The sequence below is a fragment of the Meleagris gallopavo genome, chromosome 19, assembly GCF_905368555.1.
Source record: "Meleagris gallopavo chromosome 19, MGAL_WU_HG_1.1, whole genome shotgun sequence".
NCBI classification, from domain to species: domain Eukaryota; kingdom Metazoa; phylum Chordata; class Aves; order Galliformes; family Phasianidae; genus Meleagris; species Meleagris gallopavo.
In genome coordinates, this window is record NC_139422.1 from 3,714,242 (window position 1) to 3,734,479 (window position 20,238).

Consider the following 20,238-nt stretch of genomic DNA (forward strand, 5'->3'; position numbering starts at 1 on the left):
ATGGGTTTAATTTGTGTTTGGCTTATAATTAGCTGGTGTGTGGTGCTTGGAATGAAATGAAGTGGAGCCCTTTGGTGGGTAAGGCACTGAGAGGGCTGGGAAGCACGGGGGGCAGACAAAAATGGGGGAAGGTGATGGTTGGAGCTGGAAGGAGTTGAGGATCCGTAGCTGAGAACCATTCTCATCTTGTGCATCTTTCCATGCTCAGGTGAAACTTCTGGGTGCTCGGACACCAAAGGGTGAGTTTGTGGATACGTGCTCTCAGCACAATTCTGCTTGGAGCCTGCAGAGCTCTGCCAAACAGCTGAAGGCCAACCTCCTTCAAAGCAATGCTTTGTGCATCCGCTCTTCAGGAAGTTTAACACTCAGTGAAGCTGCAGGTCTTGTTTTAAGGTGGGGCTTAAAGATGACAGAGTTTTGGCACTTGACTTAATAAAGATGGGCTGTGTATTTAGGTTCAGAGCTGGAATCCCCTTTGCAGGTGTGTGCCAGTGCGGATGGCTGGCAGAGGGGCAATTTTGTGACTCCAGTTTTGTGTAATTGCCCAAGAAAACAAACCAATAAATCAGTAAATAAAATCATTAATGAAAATACTGAAATCCAGGGATAAACTTTATTGAGAGAAAATGAGCAATTGAAAACTCAAGTTGTCATCTGAACTTGCTGAAAATAAGTTCAATCCTTTCCTTGAAAAGGGAAGAAAGAAGCAGAGCTGTTTGTTTGCTTTTTTAATCTTAAATGCTATTTCTAAGTTTTCGGTTTCTTTGAAAAGATGCTTGTCAGAGTATTGAACACCAAATCCACAGGATTCTTGGTTTGAAGGGGTTTTTCTTTCCAGATAAACTTTTTTCCACTTATTTTTTTTTTTTTCCCAATCAGAATAATTCTTTAAGGGATCCTACACTGATTTTGAGCTTTGATTTTCAGCTGGAGTGAGGCAGAGAGAGGGAGAATAGTCTGAAATCAATTTCTTAGAGATCTGAGGAATCATAAATACAGCTTGGATCAATATGTTTGTGTGTGTGTGTGTCTCCACTCACACACATCTATTCAAAACAACCCCTTTCCTGGAACAGAATATTCCAATCCTTAGGGATAATAAATTGGCTTTCTGAAATGGAATATTAGCGTGAGGCGATGGATCCTTTATATCTGCTTTTCCAAGATGTTTCTCCCCACAGAGGATTCCTTCCTCTTGCTGCTATTGATTTTCATGTAGCTGCAAGTGCATTGGCATTCAGGACAGGAAAGCACTCCTTATAAAAGCACTTCTGTGCAAACTTCGTGGGCTTTAAGTACCAGCCTGAAATTACACAGAGGTGCAGGCAGTGCAGCCACATCTCAGTGCCCTTCAATCTCTGCAGATAGGACCAAGTTAATTCCTTGGATCACCACAGGCCCAAAGAGGAGTTCAGCAGCATAACAGTTCAGTGAGCTCCTTAGAGCTCAGGGCTGAACTACTTGCATCCTGGTGTGTTGTGTTCCAAATGCTGTTGTTCCAATATTTACCTAAGGTAATAGATAGCAGTAATAAGGCTTTGCACTTGTGCAGGTGATGCTCGGAATTACCAAACTGTGCAGCATAACTGTATGTGTCAGTATAGGTTAGGGGATGACCTTCTCTGGAGATAACCAAGAGCTACCTGAACACTTTTCCATGCAACCAGCTGCAGTGAATCTTCCTTAGCAGGGGGTTGGACTCAGTGATCTCCAGAAGTCCATTTCAACCCCCTTGATTCTGTGAGCCCTGCAGGCTGCAAGGAGCCCTGGAGGGTGCCAAGCAGCCCTGGGGATGCAGAAGAGCCTTCTCACCCCACCTGCAGGTTTCCCAGTGCCCAGGCAGTGTCCCTCAACCAGATTCAGCCATGCCAGTTTTGTGTTGGGTTTTAGCATGGAGCAGCTTGGTGTGTGGGCTGTGCCTGCTCTCTGAGAGCTTCAGAGGTATTCGTAGCTGCTCTGCTTGTTCTGGTTTTGTCAGAACAAAAATAATTACTCAAAGGATGGGGAAAAAGGTGTGTGTGCGTATGTTCAGGAAAGATTTCTGAAGTGCACCACAGGACAGTGCTGTGCTCTAAAGAGATATGGAGATAGGGTAACACTTCTGTGCTTGCTGCGCAGCAAAGCCTCTGAATGAGGGGAGTATCACAGGGTAATCTGAGTATTTTGGAAACAGTACCAGCATCAGAGCTGTGCCCTGGATTTTCACTATGCGCTCAGTGGTAACAGAGCAAGCCTCCTACCTGCTGGTAAGGCTGCTCAGAGCCCACCAATGCACATTGCTGATGTAATATTGAAAAGTTTGTCTATCTGGTCTTCAGCTTTCTGGGATGAGTTTCACGTATGCAGAGAAATGCACGCAAAGAACCTGTGACTTCTACTTACCTGGTGTAATGGCTGATAAGGCAAACGTGCCAATTTCCCTCCTTGCCATGTTGCTATGGTCAAAGGTTTTTTAAAATCATTTTTAAATCATTCCACCCTCAAATCATAGAAATGTTTCAAACTTAATCCTGAACACTTAGCGCTGGGCGTAAGGGTGAAATTTGCCTAATGTACCTCCTCAAAACCAAGCTTATGTGGTGTTGGTGCAGTTTCAGCTTCTGCAGTGGGTCACATTCCAGGAATTAAGTTCTCGCAGTCTGAGTTTGAAGCTGCCTGTCACTTTTCCTCGGAGAGATCAGCAGCAAGAGCGATTGCACACACATGTCTAGAAAATCTGTCTACCTGTTATCCCTCCCCTTTGAAGCAAAAAGCTGGGGCTAGCACATCAGCCCGCTGTAATTGAATTTCCCTGCCTCGCGCATTATGTTTTATCAGGCTGGGCTCTCTTGGCTTGCCGTGATGACTTGGAGGTATTTGCATTGCATGGAGCTGCTGAGGAGAGTGGTTGAAAAATGGTGTGAAAATGCTGATAAATAGTTCTAAATGAAAGCAATTTTAGCAAGAGAGCCCGTAGGCGGCCTCAGTCTCATTTTTGGTGACTGCAACACTCCAAAGATAGAGCTTCCAGCAGAGCAGGCACGCACAGACTGAGGCTGCAGGAGCCCGAGCTTGGCCTGGCTTTGCCTCACTGCTGTTTGGGGGCAGGTGGGTCAACTTATTGACCACGTCCAAGCCCCAGAGCAATGCTGCACACCCACTCTTGGCTTTTCTTCTTCCCTGCTAGTGGGAAATAGGAAAGAATTTGGCACTATCAGCCCCAGAGGACACAGCTTTGGCTCTTGGCACTTTTCCACCTGTTATACCAAAGGGAAAGGCAACAGCAGCCTTTAGCAGGTGTGCCTTGTCCTGGAGCAAACACCATCAAGGCCAGCAGGCAGCACACCGGGTTGGGTTGGGTTGGGTTGGGTTGGGTTGGTTGTCCACCTGTGCCCGCAGTGCCCTGAGCATGGAGCTGTGTGAGAGCTGCGGTGCTGCCATCTCACGTGGCCACCAGTACAGAAACCACGCTCATCCCTGGATGTTATTATTTGATATTAAGAATCCGACCCATTTTTAAGTTATTTTGAGATGTGTTTAATATAAAATCAAACCTAAAGTGGTTCCTAGGCTTGTGTTAATGGAAGAGAGATAGAAACCTGAAACTAAAAGTACCTTTATTTTTTTTTTTCTACCTCCAAGTACGTATGGAAATAGCTCACTCCAGCCCCTTGTACTTAAGGATCCATTTGTGCTGCTGCCTCAGCTCCTCCTGTGGAAGGCAGCGAGTTGAAAGAGTGATTTAGACACTGTTAACACAAACGAGAGGAGACAGGCCAGTACTTAGCGCGACAGGCTCCTCAGAAAGTTTAGACAGGGAGAAGCTGTTTCTTTTCTCTCTGTCGTTTCCCTTTTGCAGCCTGCAGATGAGGATTTCATAGGAGCATAATTCAAGGAGAAGGAACCCCTAGGTAATCCGTCTCCAGTCATCTGACAGTCCTTAAAGTCCCCATTCTCTGCTGAGCAGCAATGTATGTGTAGCAGATGCTATTAGTACATGCAATAGAAAGAAAACGGTCCAGAATGAGTGACAGTGCGTACGCTAGAGATCCAGTGAAAATATTCAACAGAGGAACTGAGAAAACGTGGAAATGAATGGGGCTGAAGGGCGATGTCCCCACTCTGATGTTTTTGTATTCTAAAATGCTCAGTCCCCAATTAGTGGGTTTGATGGGGTACTGGAGGGTGATGGAACATGGCTTGTCCAGGCAGCCAGCTGGCTGACCACCGTCAGGTCTGACTTTAGAAGGAGCTCTCCTTCCAAGTACAAAACCAGATGAGAATTCAGATTCATAACTCCCGGATTAAAACTGAATGTAGATCACAGAATTTTCCCTACTGATAGCACCACTTAAATCTGGGTTTTTGTATGCACATTTCAGTATTGGATCATGAGACAAGAAGTGGCTTTATTTACTAAAGTGAAAGTCATCATTGTGCAGAGCACCAAGAAGGAAGCTGCTCTCTGCCTTACATGCCTAGAATATATTTTGGGTAAACTTACATAATTTGAGGACAAAAGTCTTTCTGCTTCCCTCTAGAGGAATAAATCTGACCTCAATATTCAACAATATGTTTTCCAGATAAACTTGACTTGTGTTACTGTGTCCATCGTTTGGGTACACTGGAGGAATCACTCCAGCTCTGTTCAACACCTGGGGCTGCACGTGGACTTCTAATTAGAGTGAGTAACTTATATATTTTTTTCTTTTTTCCCTTTCTGAGGCATAAGATCATTCTCTTAATCCTAGAAATAACTTTATTAATTTTTTTCAATGTAACTGACTACATTAGCACAAGGGAGATGGCTGGAGATCCTAGGATAAAAGGCATCTATTGTGTAATTCTCTAGATTAAAGCCGTCAGGCAACTAGGTAGATTCAGAAAGTCAAAAGGATAAATGTCCTGTGACAAAATAAGATGAATAATTTCCTTTCAGTTTCAGTAAGGATGTTGATAATGACCATGGTGTGAAAGCAGGGCACAAATGGGATGGTGTGTGTGGACATTTAAATCATTATGGCTGAGGTAGAAATAAAACTCAAACTGCTTGATGATGCAAGAGGTTTGATAATGAGATGATAATGAGGGGAAGAAATTGCTTTTATTTCTGATATTTGAAAGAGCTGTTTTACAGAACATTGGTGCAGAAGCAGGTTGATACTGTATTACAAAAGAATTGAAATCATGGCACATCTATTTTAGAGGGAAAAAGTGATCAAGGCATTTGTAAGTCTATTAGTGTGACCTCTGTAGTAGCAAAAACAACTTTGAAAGGCAAAATAATTAAAACAGTAAGATGGATCACAATGTGTTCTGCAAGAAAAGACCACAGAAGAATAATATGGTAACTATTTTCTAGCTCGTTGATGTGCTTTAGATCTGAACCCAAATAAGCTAGAAACATTTGATATATGCAGTATGAGAAATACTCATTAAGACAGAGGTAGGTAAAATGAAGTTAAATCAGATCAGAAAAGTGCTGCAAAAAGAGATGGGTTCTCCAGGAAAGGAAATATTTCAGGGGGGGTGGTCACTAATAAAGTTGTGGAAGGGTCAGTCCTGGCTTATCCGATTTCATATTCTCACTACTAATGGAAATGGACACGAAATACCAGTGACAAACGATAGTGGAAAAAGCCAGTGTTAATTGAGTGGAATTTACTGGGCTGCTGATAACTGCTGGACAAGTGAACAGAAAAATCTGTGTAGGAAAGTGGTGATTATGAAACCAAGAAACACCTGGATATCTTTGACCACCCTAGGTCACTGAAGCAACAGTAAGTGGTGGAACTGTGGAAAAGGAAGCGTTCTCAGATACCTGAGGCAACATATCTAATAAAACATGAGAAAAAGCAAATCTTTTTGACATTATTACCTGGTATTCCTTCATCTTTACTGCAGTATGTTTCTAGATACCCTGTCCAATGTAGACTGTCTTGGGGAGGAGCAGGTTCTGGGAAGGACTGGTGGAATAATGAAGTGGATGGGGAGTCAAAGGCTTGAGTTCTTTAGAGAAATAAATAACTGCTGTTGCTAAACGAGTGAGAGGTTTGTGGAGGATAAGAGGAGCAGAACAATTCAAAGTGCCAGGGAAGGAGATGATCTGTTAAGCTCAAGGGTAGCTCTGACACGAGAACAAATGAATGCCAACTAGCCATGATTAAATTTAAGCTGAAAAATATAGGCAGGCTTCTCAGAGGCGGAGAGGAGAGCTCTTCTGCAAAGACTTCCGGGAGTTCAGAAAACTTGAGATTCATCCCATCTAACTTTAGATACTTGGTGAAGGTACTTACCTTAGGGATTTAGTCATACGAAACTCCTCTATAATTAATGTAAGAGCCTCCTCCAAATGTGACTCAAATCTCAGGTGTGTTGGATTATCCTGGAGATGTCTCCCCTTCACCAGAAATCCAAGGTAGCAAAACAGAACTAGTACCGACTGCTGTGCCTTGGTTAAGTCCCTCAAATATGATGGATGATTCTCCAGATGGAAAGGATTAGTTTACTCCTAGACAAAGATTGATTAAATAGTGATATGGAGCAGCTACCTACCAGAGCAAAGGCATTGATTTGAGGACCCAGTTTTGCACCAGCCTATTTCCACTTACATCTGAAGCATCTGAAGCCCAAAAATATTTCAAAAGGAGGTTTGTGCTGCCAGGCTGTACTTGGTGTTATCTTCAGAACCATGTATAGCCTCTGGATTCTGTCTTGAATTATATAAAAGTCTCAAGTGTCACTGGAAATCATGGCAAGTTCAAATCTGGGAAGAAAGATGGGTTGTTCATAGTGTCTGTGGGCAGTAGTTTTTGTCTCTGTTGGAGAAGAGGCAGGATTATTGACTTATAGTTTTATTAAAACAAATTTTCTTAATTTTGCTTAGATTGATGAGCTCTTTTATAGCACGAGTTAAGCTGTCCAGATCTTCTGAGTTTGTTATTCTATCCCCTCACTATTTTACAGTGTATTGTGGCCTTCTTTATGACACGTAATAGTGTGTCTACAGTAACAGGTCTTTTGTTGTACACTAGTTGTTATATCTTGGTTGTAAAGAAACTGCCTTTCCAGGTCTCTTGCTGATCTCCGTTTCATAAAGTGGAACTAATTTAAAGACATTTGAAATTAGACAAGAAAATGGAGGCTGGAAGGTGACGTGGCTGCTGGTGGGGGTGAGGAGGAGAAGGAAGCTCACTAAATACTGCCCTTCCAGGGTTTCTGCCATTAGCTGATGCATTATTTTTCTAAGCTCATTAAATAACCCTTAGAACTGTGAAAAGGTCAAGAGAGAGGGGAAGGAGCTGAAGATGCCTGTGGATTTTGGTAGTGTTGCCATTTCCTAAGTGAGCAAAGGAAGGAAGGGAGGAGGATGAGGAGGTAAGAATAGGGATGTGGAATGAAGTGCTGTTTTTGTTGATCCTTGCAGCACTGCCACCTCCCTCCCTCCCTCTGAAGGCAGTCACTGGATTTGCCCGAGATGATGAAAGCTACAGATGAGGCTTTCAGCAAATTTTGTCCTTCCTCTCTACCCGATTTGCTTCATTTCTCCCCACAAATGCAATTCCTGGGCTCACCTCTGTGCTGGGGACAAAGAGAGAGAGCCTAGTGCAGAGACCCAAAGAGAGAAATGATAGCAGGGAAAATTACCAGTTGTTTCCTCTCTGTTCACCTGCCTCGAGTGGTTCACTTAATTAACAATGCAAGTGTGAGCTGACAGATTTGGCAGGGAACAATAATGCGGTGGGAGGTGATGGAAAGTAGTCTTGCTGGGAAAGTTGTTCCTGGTTTATAAATACACCTGATTATTACAGAGTCACCCATTAATGACTCTGTAGTTTATAGCAACATTCCCTGTTCCCAGCCCTTGTTTTCATGGTGTTATGCAGAGGTGGCAGAGTTCTTCTCTGGGAGGTGAAATTCATTTTGCAGTGCAGCTTTGTTTTCATCCACTGAGCATTTAAAAATTAAAACAGATAGAACCTACCTGCTTTCCTATGGGCAAGGGCATTAAGTAAAGGTGGGTTTTGGTCTACGCACATAGGAAATGTCCTTGTTTTATTCCTGGATCAAAAGATGAGTCGCAGGAGGCACCAGGCTCAGGGTGGTTGTGTCCTTGGCTCTGAAAGGCCTGGGTGAAGGGAAGCCTGGTTCTGGTCTCCTTTACTGACAAAGATCAGGTGCTACTCTAGCATATTCCAGCAAGTCAGAGAATTACAGTGGAGGAAAAAAAACCAACAGCAGAAAACCAGATGAGTAACCAGCTGAGCAGTTGAGAAGTAGGCCACATAAACTAGAATGTGTGTGATTTTCCCATAAAATCAAAGGCGTTGTAGATGGAAATTTAACCTACCATCTAAATATTAATGCTTTGTAAAGTTTGAGTGTGAACTCTATAATTTAGGCCAACGTCTAATCGGGGAAAGAATTGAGCTGGCTTTGCTGAGCTGAGCGAGAAACCACGTGTGACCAGGCAATGCAGCCTAATGAGCTGCAGCTTTCCCTACCAAAGCTATTCTTCTGGTTTCATGGCTGATTCCAGTAGTCCTGGTCACAGGCTGTGTGGGACCTCACCCCAGGAAAAATCCTCTTCCCTTTTTTTTTGGCTCAGACTTCAAACCCTCATTTCTATCTGCTCTGGGTCTGTTTCTCCTGGGGCTGTCAGTGGGCTCTACAGAAGCAGCTCATCTTCAGTTCTCCTTGCACCAGTTACACCCAGCCCCCAGTGCAACTTGCTGTTTGAAGCCAGCCCCAAATTGCACTCATAGCCAAGATGCATTCAGTGCCACGGCAGGGGGTCAGTTGTGGCTGCATCCATTGCTGTGAGATGCAGAAGTTGTGTTCTGGTTGCTTTAGAAAGCCAGATCCTATTTGGGAACACAACATGTAAGAATGCTTGAGGTATAAAATCAATTTTTTAGGCTTTTTAATGGGTCTGTCTTCTAAGCCCATTTGCAGGACATCCAGATTTGTAACTCAAATGCTATCCAAAGAGATATGAGGAAGAATTTCAGGCAAGCTCAGAGGTATCCGAACCCACTGATGCTCTGGGGACCTGGGGTATGCCGAGCATGTTTACCTGTTTACAGAGCTCTTCCTTACTACTGCAGACAAATTCCCTTGAGCAAAGAAAATGTTTCCTTTTAATTGACTCTTGTTTCTTACTTGTGAAAGACAAAATCCGAAAGAAAACAAGCAGACAAAAATTAAAAAACAAGCAAAAAAAAAAAATATCAACAAGTCAAAGTTTTAAATTGAGCTGGTAGAAATATCAAAGGCAATGCTTTCAGAAAAGTGTCTGATACTTTAAATACTGTTCATGGTCTTAATACGAGACTGAGGTGAAATGTGAAGCTGGTGTGTGGGGTTGCCAAGTGGTGAGAGGGCTGTAGGCCTGTGATGCATTGAGTAAAGGACATTGTTAGGGTCCACTTCTCAAAGAAACTCCCCTGCAAAGCCCAGCTGTCTTCCCCTCTCCATGTGGCCCAGGGAGGTTCATCAAGTAAAGCTCTCGTGCAGTGTGTGCCATGGGATTCAGCACAACGTCGGCCTTTGTCAAAAAGGTGGTGCTCAGAAATTCTACACAAATAAGAATCCAGTTCTTTGGATTCTGTATGAAGAGAATACTGAGCGCTGTGACATTAAATATCTTTTTTGCTTTCTTTTTTCCAACTTTCCGGAACCGATGAATACAGAACGTACATTTCTGCCCTTTGCCTTGGGAAAGCTGGGGAGCTTAGGTGTGTTTGTCTCCCTGGAGAAAAATTGCGTGAAAGCTTCATTTGCCTGGGTCAGAAACAGAACAAGATTGTTTTCTGAGGTCAAGGCTATCCCTGTGTAGGACTGGTGTTTTAGTGCTGAATTCACAATATTGCTGATGGGTTCTTATTCGTCTGAGAATGTTCAGTTCTTATGACTAGATTGAGATTAAGGTCAATGGGATTAGGGTGTGCAGCTTTACCAGGCACAACTGAAAATCCCTGTTTGCATGGCTGGCTGCCGAGTTCCCTAGGAGGAGAAGAGCGATGTCTCAATGTTAGGACATGTATTCCCCCACCTACAAGCATGCATGGACACCCAGAGCCAGGCAGCACATCTTAGAATGGGCAAGTGTGTGGCACGTGCTTCCCTTGGGATTAGCACTTCAGCAAAGAGCGCGTTGAGCCCAAATCACACATCTTTATTTACCAAACAGATTTCTGCTTGTTCAGTGATGTGAGCGAGTGAGTACAAGACAGAGATGAGCTTCTCCGGAATTGGAACAGTTTCTTTGTCAGCCCTATGGCTCCTCCATTTAATTCCACAAATCTGCTGTAATCAGAGTGGCTTCACCCACCGGCTCGGCGGAGATGAGCGGTGGGGAAGCGTCGCTTCCTTTGCATCTCTCTGCGTTCTCAGGCATTGCATCAAAGTGGCACAGAGCCTCCTGGGAAGGGGATTTGCTATAACTCATGTCAGTCCCAGCCACATTATGTTTATGGATATGATAGACTGAACACTGAAATTACCATTTGCACAAATGATCACACAATTCCTTCAGGCCTACTGTGTGCCTTTAATAGTCCTATCTTTCAATAATGAAGTGGAGATCAGTCAGGACTCTCTGGAAATCCCATCTTTTTCTTTCATTTCTCTCTTTTTCTCCTCCTTTTTTGGGGGGCTTTTTTATTGCACACATTATTTTCGTCCTTTCTGTGAGCCAGATCCATTTACCAAGAGGTTTTAAGGGAGATCAGAAATTAGATTCTCAATATTCTGTTAATACTCCAGAACTAGCAAGCTGGCAGAGAAAAATTCATTGCTGCTTGGGGCAATGAGTCATAGAAATCTCAGAAGTTAGGGAATTGCATATAGGGAAGAGGGATGCTATTCATGAAGCCTCAAATACAGAACAGGAAAGATACTTTAGAGAGTCAGCTTTCCTTCTGAACATAATAGTGGTTCTTACATGCCCTGCTCCGTTTCCTGTAAGATTTTACTCTGTCTTAGGATACTTCAGTATCCTAAGCAGCTGAATGCTGGTGTTACAGGGAAGACATGTGTCTGTTTGTGTGGGCTAAGTGAAGCTCTGTAATAACCAAAATCAAGATGGGTTTGACCCTCTCAATTTTATCTTCATAAATACCTCTACTACACTTCCATTTACCCCGTTCTGAAGGAAAGAGTCTCTATGAGAAGCACTAAGTTTTTTTTTTCTTGAATTTATCTTCAGGGACTCGCCCAAAGCTGAAAGGTTTAAGGGAGAGCTAGAAATGGGATGTGCAGAATGGGTTAGAATTGAATTCTAAAACTGAGGGAATCTGACCTTTCAGGACACTGGGCATGTTCTGGAGAGGCAACGGGAAATCTGCTGGCAGTAACAGAAGTTCCCACTGGTGATATTTAGCTAAGAGTCCTGGGAACTGGGAGCAATAACAGGTTGTGCCCTCGCAAGGAATGGTGCTGTGTATCCTTGTCAGGACTGCAGCCCCAGATGCAGAGGTGGTGTCAATCCATAAAGCTCCTTGACAGTCTATGAACTGGACTCACAGGTAAAAAAAACAGAAGGTTTTGATGGAGCTGTACAGGGAAAAATATGAATCTGGCTCTTTCTATTCAAGTTTTTGTTGAATTTTTTCCATCATCTCCCCTTAGAATCTCATTCTGCGTCCCCATCTCTTCTCCAAATTTTTCCTCCATCCTCCTGCTCACCTCTTTATTTCGTTTCTCATTACATCTCATAGCAGCTTCCAAAACATGTATATAGTCATGCTGAGATGAGATTATCTTCTGAAAATATAACCCACCGATGGTGATGGTCAAAGCCATCAGAAAGATTCCATCACAGTCACAGTCCTTCTCAAACTCCCCATGTGAGTGCACCAAAGTTCCTGTAAAAGCATGGTGTTTAGGAGCAAATTCTGTCTGGAAATGGATTTGAGTCCTCTGCAAACCTCTGTAACGTGAGCAGCAGTTGCAAGAGCTGGGGAGACGCACTCAGAACTTGAGCAGCCTCTTGGTGAGGGTTTCCAATCCTGAGCCTGAAGCCTCCATTTCCCCTCTGCCTTTCCAGTGGTGGGAAGCTGCCAACGTATTTGTTTTTAATTATTTCCCTTGTTGCATTCGCTCTGTTTTCTTGCTTACGTTAACACAGCTCTTCTTGCTGCCTGCGCTCGGCTGCCTATTTGTCATTTCTGCTGTTTGACGTGTCGTGGTAATCTATGTGCACCCAGCCTGCTGTGCATCGATATTTACTAATGGAGCTTCTTGTATTCAGAGGCTGTTTGCAATAAAAAGATAATGAAGAAAACTCCTTGACCCTGTCCAAGCAGTTTGCAGAAATCACAGCTATTGACAGGGATACGTCCATGTCTGTCCGTGGCGTGGGGAGGACAAGAAGGAGGGAGCTGAAAAAGGGGGAGTAGGGTCCTGGGAGAGATGTGGAGGAAATAAAATAAAGGAGAAATAGAAGGCAACAAGGGAGGGGTATGAGAGATGGGAATTGTTACAGGAAAGAGGAGAAGGGCAAATGGAGATCCAAGTGCTGTGGGGAGAAAGGCTGGAAAGCCAGGAGAGATACAGGGGTTAGAGCAAACAGAAAGGAGAGTGTGGACAGAGGCACTGTTGGTTTACAGAGGTTGAGAATTTGGCTCCGTAACCGCAGGTTCCTGTCCCATAGAAGTGATGCTGTGGTGTCTTCAGGCAGAGCAAAGTTTCTGTGTCACAACACAGCACCTGATAGGTTGTGCAGTCAGGGGATCTTTTTGGTCCTGAAGACCAAACCACTGTATGTAACGCATTTTGCAATAAAATCTTTATGGATTTTCCCAGCTTCTGCAGCATGAAGCAATAGTGAGATCAACAAATGGCTTCATGCTTGCAAAGTGGCCAAAAGAAGACATTAAGAGAGATTTTGAAAATTCTGGGCAAATTGTACAACAAAAACAAACCCCAGTGCCTACAGCAGAGCACTTAAATCCACGCTTAATGGCCCGACTCCCAGTAGAGCACATGCAGTCCTTGGACTCTAAGGAGTTATTCCAGCACAACGTTGTGGCCTTTCGTATATTTGTGTGCATTTTAAGATGAAGCATTTTAAAAAAGTTTTCTGTCTTTGCTAATTGTTACCTAGCACAGAGCCATTCCAAGCAGGACTGGGGCGCAGGGAGCTCGGTGTCTCCTGATGCTGTCTGAGCCACGTGCCGTGCTGGTTTGCAGTAATCCCACTGCAGGCTTCACAAATCAGTAGGGACAGGGCTGAGCTGAAGAGGATTAGCAGGAGTAATTTACAGGCTGGGCTGTTGTTCAGAAGTGTTCCTGATGCAGCCTAGGCCACATTGATCTGTGTGTTTCAAAGTCTCCAATACAAAAGCAATTATCAAGGACCTGGTGCGGGCCAAAAGAACTGCAGTCTCCCTTTAGTCTGATTTTTTTTTTTTTTTTTTTTAAATTATTTTTCCCCAATATTTTTAGCTGGTTTTAACTTGAGCAATTTTCTGTTGGGAGCTGAAGGTTTTGGTGTGAGGTTTCACAGCAACCGGTCAGCTATAATAAAACGTTTGATGGGGAATAGTTAAAGCAAATTGTTTTGACTTCGAATTTCATTTTGGTAATGACAAAATGTTTTGTTTTGAGCACAGGAGAAATCTTAGTTTCCAGGTTTTTTTCCCCAACCTAATTTTTATGGATTTTATATTACATTAATACATTAATTTTAAATAGTTTATAATAGCGTTGTGCTCCATGTTGTGTCATTTTGATGTATCCAAATGATTTTTATTAGTTTTACACAATTTCTCTTCTGTTAGAAGACTTGAGAACCCAGGCTGCTGCTTTCAGCTCAGAATTTCCTCTTAAAATGGTGGTTCATTTTTCCAAACATAGCTACGACATCAACAACTCATCCTTCCCCTTCTCCAAATATTCACTATCCTTCCCTCTGCCTTTACCACTCCTTCCTCGTTCTTCTCTGTCCCATCTCTGGAGGTATTCAAAGCCAGATTGGATGGGGTGCTGGGCAGCCCGATCTAATGGCTGGCAACGCTGCAGGGTTGGCAGGGGGGATTGGAACTGGATGGTCTTTAAGTTCCCCTCCAACCTAAGCCATTCTGTGATGCTTTTTCCTCCTGTTCTTAGCTTAGTCAGTGAAAATCTCCTGTACTCAAGAGAAAAGCGAAGGGGTAGGAATAAACCATGGGTTTGGGGGAATAAGGAATGGGATAAGGAGCGAAAGTTGGTTGTGTTTAGGAGAGAAACCACGTTGAAGAGAGCTCAGCCATGTTCAGAATGCTGAAATAAGTTTAAATAGAAAGTCAACAAAAGTCTATAAAGATTGCACTAAGTCATATCAGACTGAGGCAATCTGGAACAGACGAAGGAAGAAGCGGAGGGAGAGGGATTAGCAGAGGAAGGGAAGGTCTGCCACGTCTTACAGGGAATGTCTGTGCAGTCACTCAGCCCTTTGCATTGCTGCTTCCAGGGGTGGCAGCAGCAGCAGTTATTGGCATTGCTGTTCCTGGGGGTGTTTTACAGCTCTTCTCTTGGTGAGAGATGTAACAGGACCACTGTGTTTTACAAGGCTGCCTGACTTTCATCTGGATGTGGTGCTCAGGGACATGATTTAGCTGTGGGTTCTTATGATTAGGTTGAGGTTGGACTTGGTGATCTTGAAGGTTCTTTCCAACCTGAGCAATTCTATGATTCTGCAAAACAAAAGAGAAGACAAAAAATAATCTTAAAATGCTTCAATCTATGTTAAATATCTGTGGAGAAAATGCTTTGGAAGCTTCTCCAGCTGTGTGGGTAAAAAAACTGGAATGTGCTGCTTGTCCTGAAATGGGTTGTTTTGACTTTGCCATCACAAATACATTAGATAACTCTTTGAGAACAGTAAAATTCTAATAAAAGCAAGCAGAAACAGATACACAGTATACATATCAATATATATTTATTCAAGCTGTAGCCTCTGTGTTTGTTAGCTTCCAGCGAGTTCATTTCATGCCCAGATGCAGCTGGAAGCCCCGTAGCCTGGCATTGCTCCTGTTTCCTCGATGAGAACCCACCCCTGCCAGCAGCCTGGGGCCCGTGGCACTGCACAGATCCTACTGCATTACCTACTGCATTCCATTTGGAAGGGGCCGAACACCTCTGCAGTCCCACCCCAAAGACCTTGTGAGTGTCTCCTATCCTTCACCAGCAGCCGTGGCGGTCGGGCTGCTGCGCTTCATTTCCTGCAGAATTTCAGCTGCTTCGGTATTTATCAAGAGCATCTGTTAGGCAATCTGGAGGGGAGCGGTAATGGGGCCATTAGTGCTCGTGAGGAGGGAGGTTCTCGGCTGCATCGAGGCCAGGCAAGAGGAGGCTGTGTGCTGTTCAGGGTGTCGTGACCTTGAGCGCTCGCTGATGAGCGATGCCGTGTGTCTCGGAGCAGAAATGACAGTGATGATGTTGCTCTGAGTAGATGTGCTTACAATGCTGCTCTGAATAGATGTGCTCTGGTCACCAGGCCTGGAGAGGGATGCAGGGGATGGACTGTTAGAAACAATCAGCACCTCAGTGCTGGGCTTGTGCACAGAGACTGTGCCAAAGTGCAGTGAGAAGCATGGGGTAAACCATGCAGGAGTGCTTTCTCTGATGGCAGGTGACAGGATGAGGGGAAATGGCCTCAAGTTGCACCAGGGTAAGTTTAGGTTGGATATCAAGAAAAACTTCTTTACAGATAGGGTTGTTAAGCACTGCAGTGGGCTCCCCAGCTGGTTGAGTAATCATCCCTGAATGTATTTAAAAACTGTTTGCATGTGGTGCTCAGGGATATGATTTAATGGAGAGTTGTTACAGTTAGGTTAGTATGGTTAAGTCGTGGTTGGACCTGATGTTCTTGAAAGTCCTTTCCAACCTGAGCAATTCTATGATCCTATTGCTTCTTCTAAAGGTCATCTTTCATATGGGGCCTTTTCTGCCCTCATTGACCCACTCTTGGTGCTTGTGGGCTCCACAGAGGTGAGCAACACGGTGCATAAGAAATGGAACTCTGTGATTAGTGGCATGCATAACAGGTAAACCTCAGTGCCAAACTCCTCTGCGCGTACAACATCTCAGCAGGACCCACAGTGCCCACAGTACTGTCCTCTGGGCCCTAACCCTACTTCCCAGCTTGCAGCTGCAGCCCCCAGCTGCCCAAATTTCCAGCCATTTCCTGCCACAGCAGCAGCAGCGCAGTGCCTTGCTCTGGGTTTGGCTCCATACTCTGCTATGGCACAGTGGTGGCTGTGCAGGAAATATTCTTTGCCCAAAATGCTGCACAAATACGCTTAACAGAGCAGATCCCCTTGCTTTGCCTGGAGAGGCAGCCGTGCAAAAAACACAGCGCCTGTTGGTTGCTGATTGGTGTCCAGAGGGAAATGGCTGCAGTCCCTCTCCATTTCTGAAATGGAACTTGGTTCTAACAACAGGCAAAGTTTTCTCGATGCCAGATTTTTTTTTCCCTTTGATTCACACATCTCCACGCTTACATAGTCCTAATTCATTTCTTCAACGGCCCTTCAGCCGTTGTATTTTTGCTTGTCAGGGTGCTTTTTAATTTTTTTTCCCTTATAAAAATATAAAAACGTTTAATGAGGAAATAATGATATTTTCTCATGTCGCTGACTATTTTTCCTGTCATCTTTGATGTGCCTGTAACGTGGGCGGACAGGTTATTTATGACCGGGGAAATTAAATATTATTTCATTATTTTTTTTTCTAATTCAGTCTGTGTCATCTTCCAGTTCCCAATTTCTTTCCATTAAAGTTATTGTCTTTGCAGTTCCACTCGACCATTTGCTGTTGGTTTTGTAACAGCGCTGCCAGAAGATGCAGAAAAACATAATGGAGAAAAGAAATGGCATAATTTGCAGGAGATTCTTTTCTCGTCTCATTTAAATGGAGACAGTTTGTTCCTGAGCGTCAAAAACATCAAGAGCAACAAAAATATGGAAATTGGTAATTTCTTGCTCTAGGAATGCTTCCAAAAGATTTGGAGGTTCTGTTTGATTCTAACAACTACTAAATATGTGTCCAAGCCAAACTTTCAGCATCAAATATCCTAAAGCCTCCACTGACTGAGCCTGAGGTTTTTGTAAGCCCTGTGACCCCAAATGTTTCCCTCATCTGCTCCCAGAACGTCCTCAAAGCTGCAGCAGGAATCGCAGTCCTGAATGCATTCCTCAGAGGCTGTGCATGGGCTGTTTCTCACTCGGTGCAGTGGGATTAACCCCCTGTCCTGCACTCATTGCCCAGGTTTCTGCAGCCACCGAAGGCAGGTGAGCAGCTCGTGGAGCCGATGCATCTTTGCATTTGTCACTTTTATGAAGGGTGGAATTGCTTTTCGTGGCTGTGGATTTCTCCAAGGACCACAGAGGAAGCCCTGACAGCAGCCAAGTCTTGGCAATCAGCTTTAAGGTGTCTGAACTAATGGGAGAGAAATCCCATCCATTTTTTCCATCTGCCCTGTTCCTATTTTCAGCTACAACAGCTTCAACACGAGCCTCCCACAGCAATCAGAGGTGAACCTGAGGCTAGCAACTTTAAATGCTAGAGAAATAAAGAGCACCCTGACTGGTTTTGTCCCAGAATATTCTTGCCCCATCACTTGTGTCTTTTTATTTTTCTTCTCAGTTGCTCCTCATGCTTCTGGTGTATTCAGTAGTGTATTTTGTAGAGGAGTTTTTTCCTGCTTTCTTTTCAGTGTCGTGGCTTTGTTTCATGGCTCCTAGCACTCTGTATCGAAGACAAATCCAAATAGCTTTATATCATCTTTTTTTTTTTCCCTGTTTTTTTTTTTTTTTTTTCTTCTCCACATCTCAGCAAGGCTTCTGCTAATCTCTTCTTTTGCAAAGATTAGAAAACTAGTTTTTCTTTGACCTTTCTGAACAATCAGAATCTCGGAGTCCCCAAGATGTGTCCCCATTATCTCATCTTTTGGGTTGCTGAAAATGATTAGGCAGGACAAAAGATGTGCTCAGAGCATTGGAGTTTCAATCTGCCCTTAGGGAGTACCTGGAAATAAAAGCAAGCGGAGGGGGAAAGCTCCAGCAAAAAAGAAAGGTTCGACCTTTAGAAATCATCCTTGGCTGATGCTTTCTCGCCTTTCCAAATATACAGAACTAAGATCTAGGTCTCTAAGTGCAGGCACCTGCATTCTAGACTAATTCCCCAAAGGACTGCTCCCTCGTGTGTTCCACTGAAATGAACACTCAGGACTTCTGAAAATGAGGTCACAAACAGAAAAGTAATTTGGAACTATTATTTTTGTTTATGCTATATCTAGCCATGCAGCCATCCATCTGCACGCGGTCATCTTTACAAGGTTTTATTCAGGAGTAGATAACCCTGTACAGTAACTCAGAGCAAGGGATGACTGATACTTCTCCCACTTAGGATCAATCTAAGAGCAGAACTGCAGCTCATCAAGGCATGATTTCTTCACCTGATTTCAGTTGTTGATCATCTGCTGCTTTCCCTTTCATTCCTGCACAGCTGCTTTCTGCACCTATGGAACACCTTTGCCAACTTGCTGCAAAGGAAGCTAAGAAAGGAGAGGAGTCATTATGAGAAAGTTAAAAAAAAAAAAAAAGAGATTTTTAAAAATGGGCTCAAGCATGAAGAATGGCCTTTGTGAACAATTCAATCATTTATCATTATTTCATTGGCATTGTATGAATTATAAATTCCAGATTATAATGGAGTAATATCTCATCTCCTCTCTCCCCGAATGGGCACTGGATGGATGGATGGCCAGGTAGGCTGCCCTCAGACAAGCAACGTTCTCCAGAAATCACTGTTCACATCAAACTGCTTTCTTGAATTCACTTCCAGTTAAGTAGATGTTGATTTTTCATTGCTCTTTTCCAGATGTGAAAATTGAAAGAACTTAGAAAACAGCTTTTATCTTTCCAAAGAAAGCTTACTTAAAAAAGAAGAATTGTTAATTTTCTTTTCCTACTAAAAAAAGAAAGACTGAGCACTGAAGAAAAAAAAAAAAAAAAAAAAGAGCTGAAGCTGGACAGTTGCTTTGCAATTAATCCAGGAGCTAAGGGCTCAGTGTGCACACAAAGTGCTCTGGAAGTTCAGATGTTGGGTGATGCCACACTGACATGACTCACTAACCATCTGTTGAGTGTTTCTGTGCTGGCACAAAGTTGTCTATAGATGAAGATTGGATTCACAGCCGTGATGTAAAGGGGATTTGCACCCTTCGAAGCTGTTCTGTTCTCTGACTTCTGGAGTGTTCCTGTAGTGCCCACAGAAGAAGAAGCAACTCAAGAACATGAGTGGGGTTAAAAAAGAAAAGAATTTTAGCTGCAAGAGATTGAAGGAACTGTGAAATCTACTTTGAGAGGTAGATGCTGTGTTTGCTTAGCAGACTATCAAGATCTACTAGAAACTAACAGTAGCTATAAACACCAGCGGACCAGTTTCCATGTTAAGTTACACTTTGGCTAAAAGAAGAGGTACTAAATAGAACAGCTATTCTCCACACATTATTAGTTTGGTGGGAACTTTTTTCCAATTTTCTGTTACATGTTTATTTCCACGCCTCTTTACTCACAGTGGGGTTCCCTCCCTCTTCCATCGCAGGTAAATGCCTGCTTCAGCTTATCTGCTAGGGGAAACGGTGGCCTGAAGCACTTGGGGTTTCATGAACAGAGATCTCTGATGCTATGTATGTGGAAAGGAAAATCCCATCTTAAGGAGAAATTCTCACAGTGTACCATTAGGAATTTATTTTCCTCTGAGACATACACAGAGCCTGATTCTCTGTACCCTGATTCCTGTACCTTCCTTTTGCTTGGAGCAAAAAATAAAGGTGAGCAGAGGAGGAAAGCAGGATACAAGGCTTAACCCAGCCTTGTAGTCTTTGTACCTCAAGGCTTTAAAGAAGCCTAACATCTGCATTGGAAGAGGTCATTCTACTCAACCTTTGTTTCCCAGGCACATTGTGATTCCCCAGAACTCCCCAGAGATGCAGAACACATCTCCACTGATCCTGATAAAGGGCTGGCAGCGACAAGGAGATTACTTTGTTTGGATCTGAGGTTTTCAAATAAATACACCTGAATCTAAATCCTGTCCTTTCATAAGTCAAAGGGTTAAAGCTCTTCATCAAGACAAGGCGCTCCCCAGGCAATCTGCATCGAGGGCTGTAAAGTAAGGGAATGCTGTTGACCCACACATCGCTAACTTCTTCATTCCAAAGAAGTTCTGGTGGCCGATAAACCTTTGTCCTTTTTCTTTGATTAGCTT

The 20,238-nt window shown here is 43.5% G+C and overlaps 1 long non-coding RNA gene across 1 annotated transcript in view; it reads left to right on the plus strand.

The window, feature by feature from the left end:
- The window catches only part of LOC104913664 (uncharacterized), a 156,868-nt gene that overhangs the window by 117,261 nt on the left and 19,369 nt on the right, over positions 1-20,238 (plus strand). Inside the window, exon 3 of the long non-coding RNA XR_002120585.3 lies at positions 4,563-4,663. This is a non-coding gene — a long non-coding RNA (uncharacterized LOC104913664). The remainder of the gene's footprint in view (positions 1-4,562; positions 4,664-20,238) is intronic.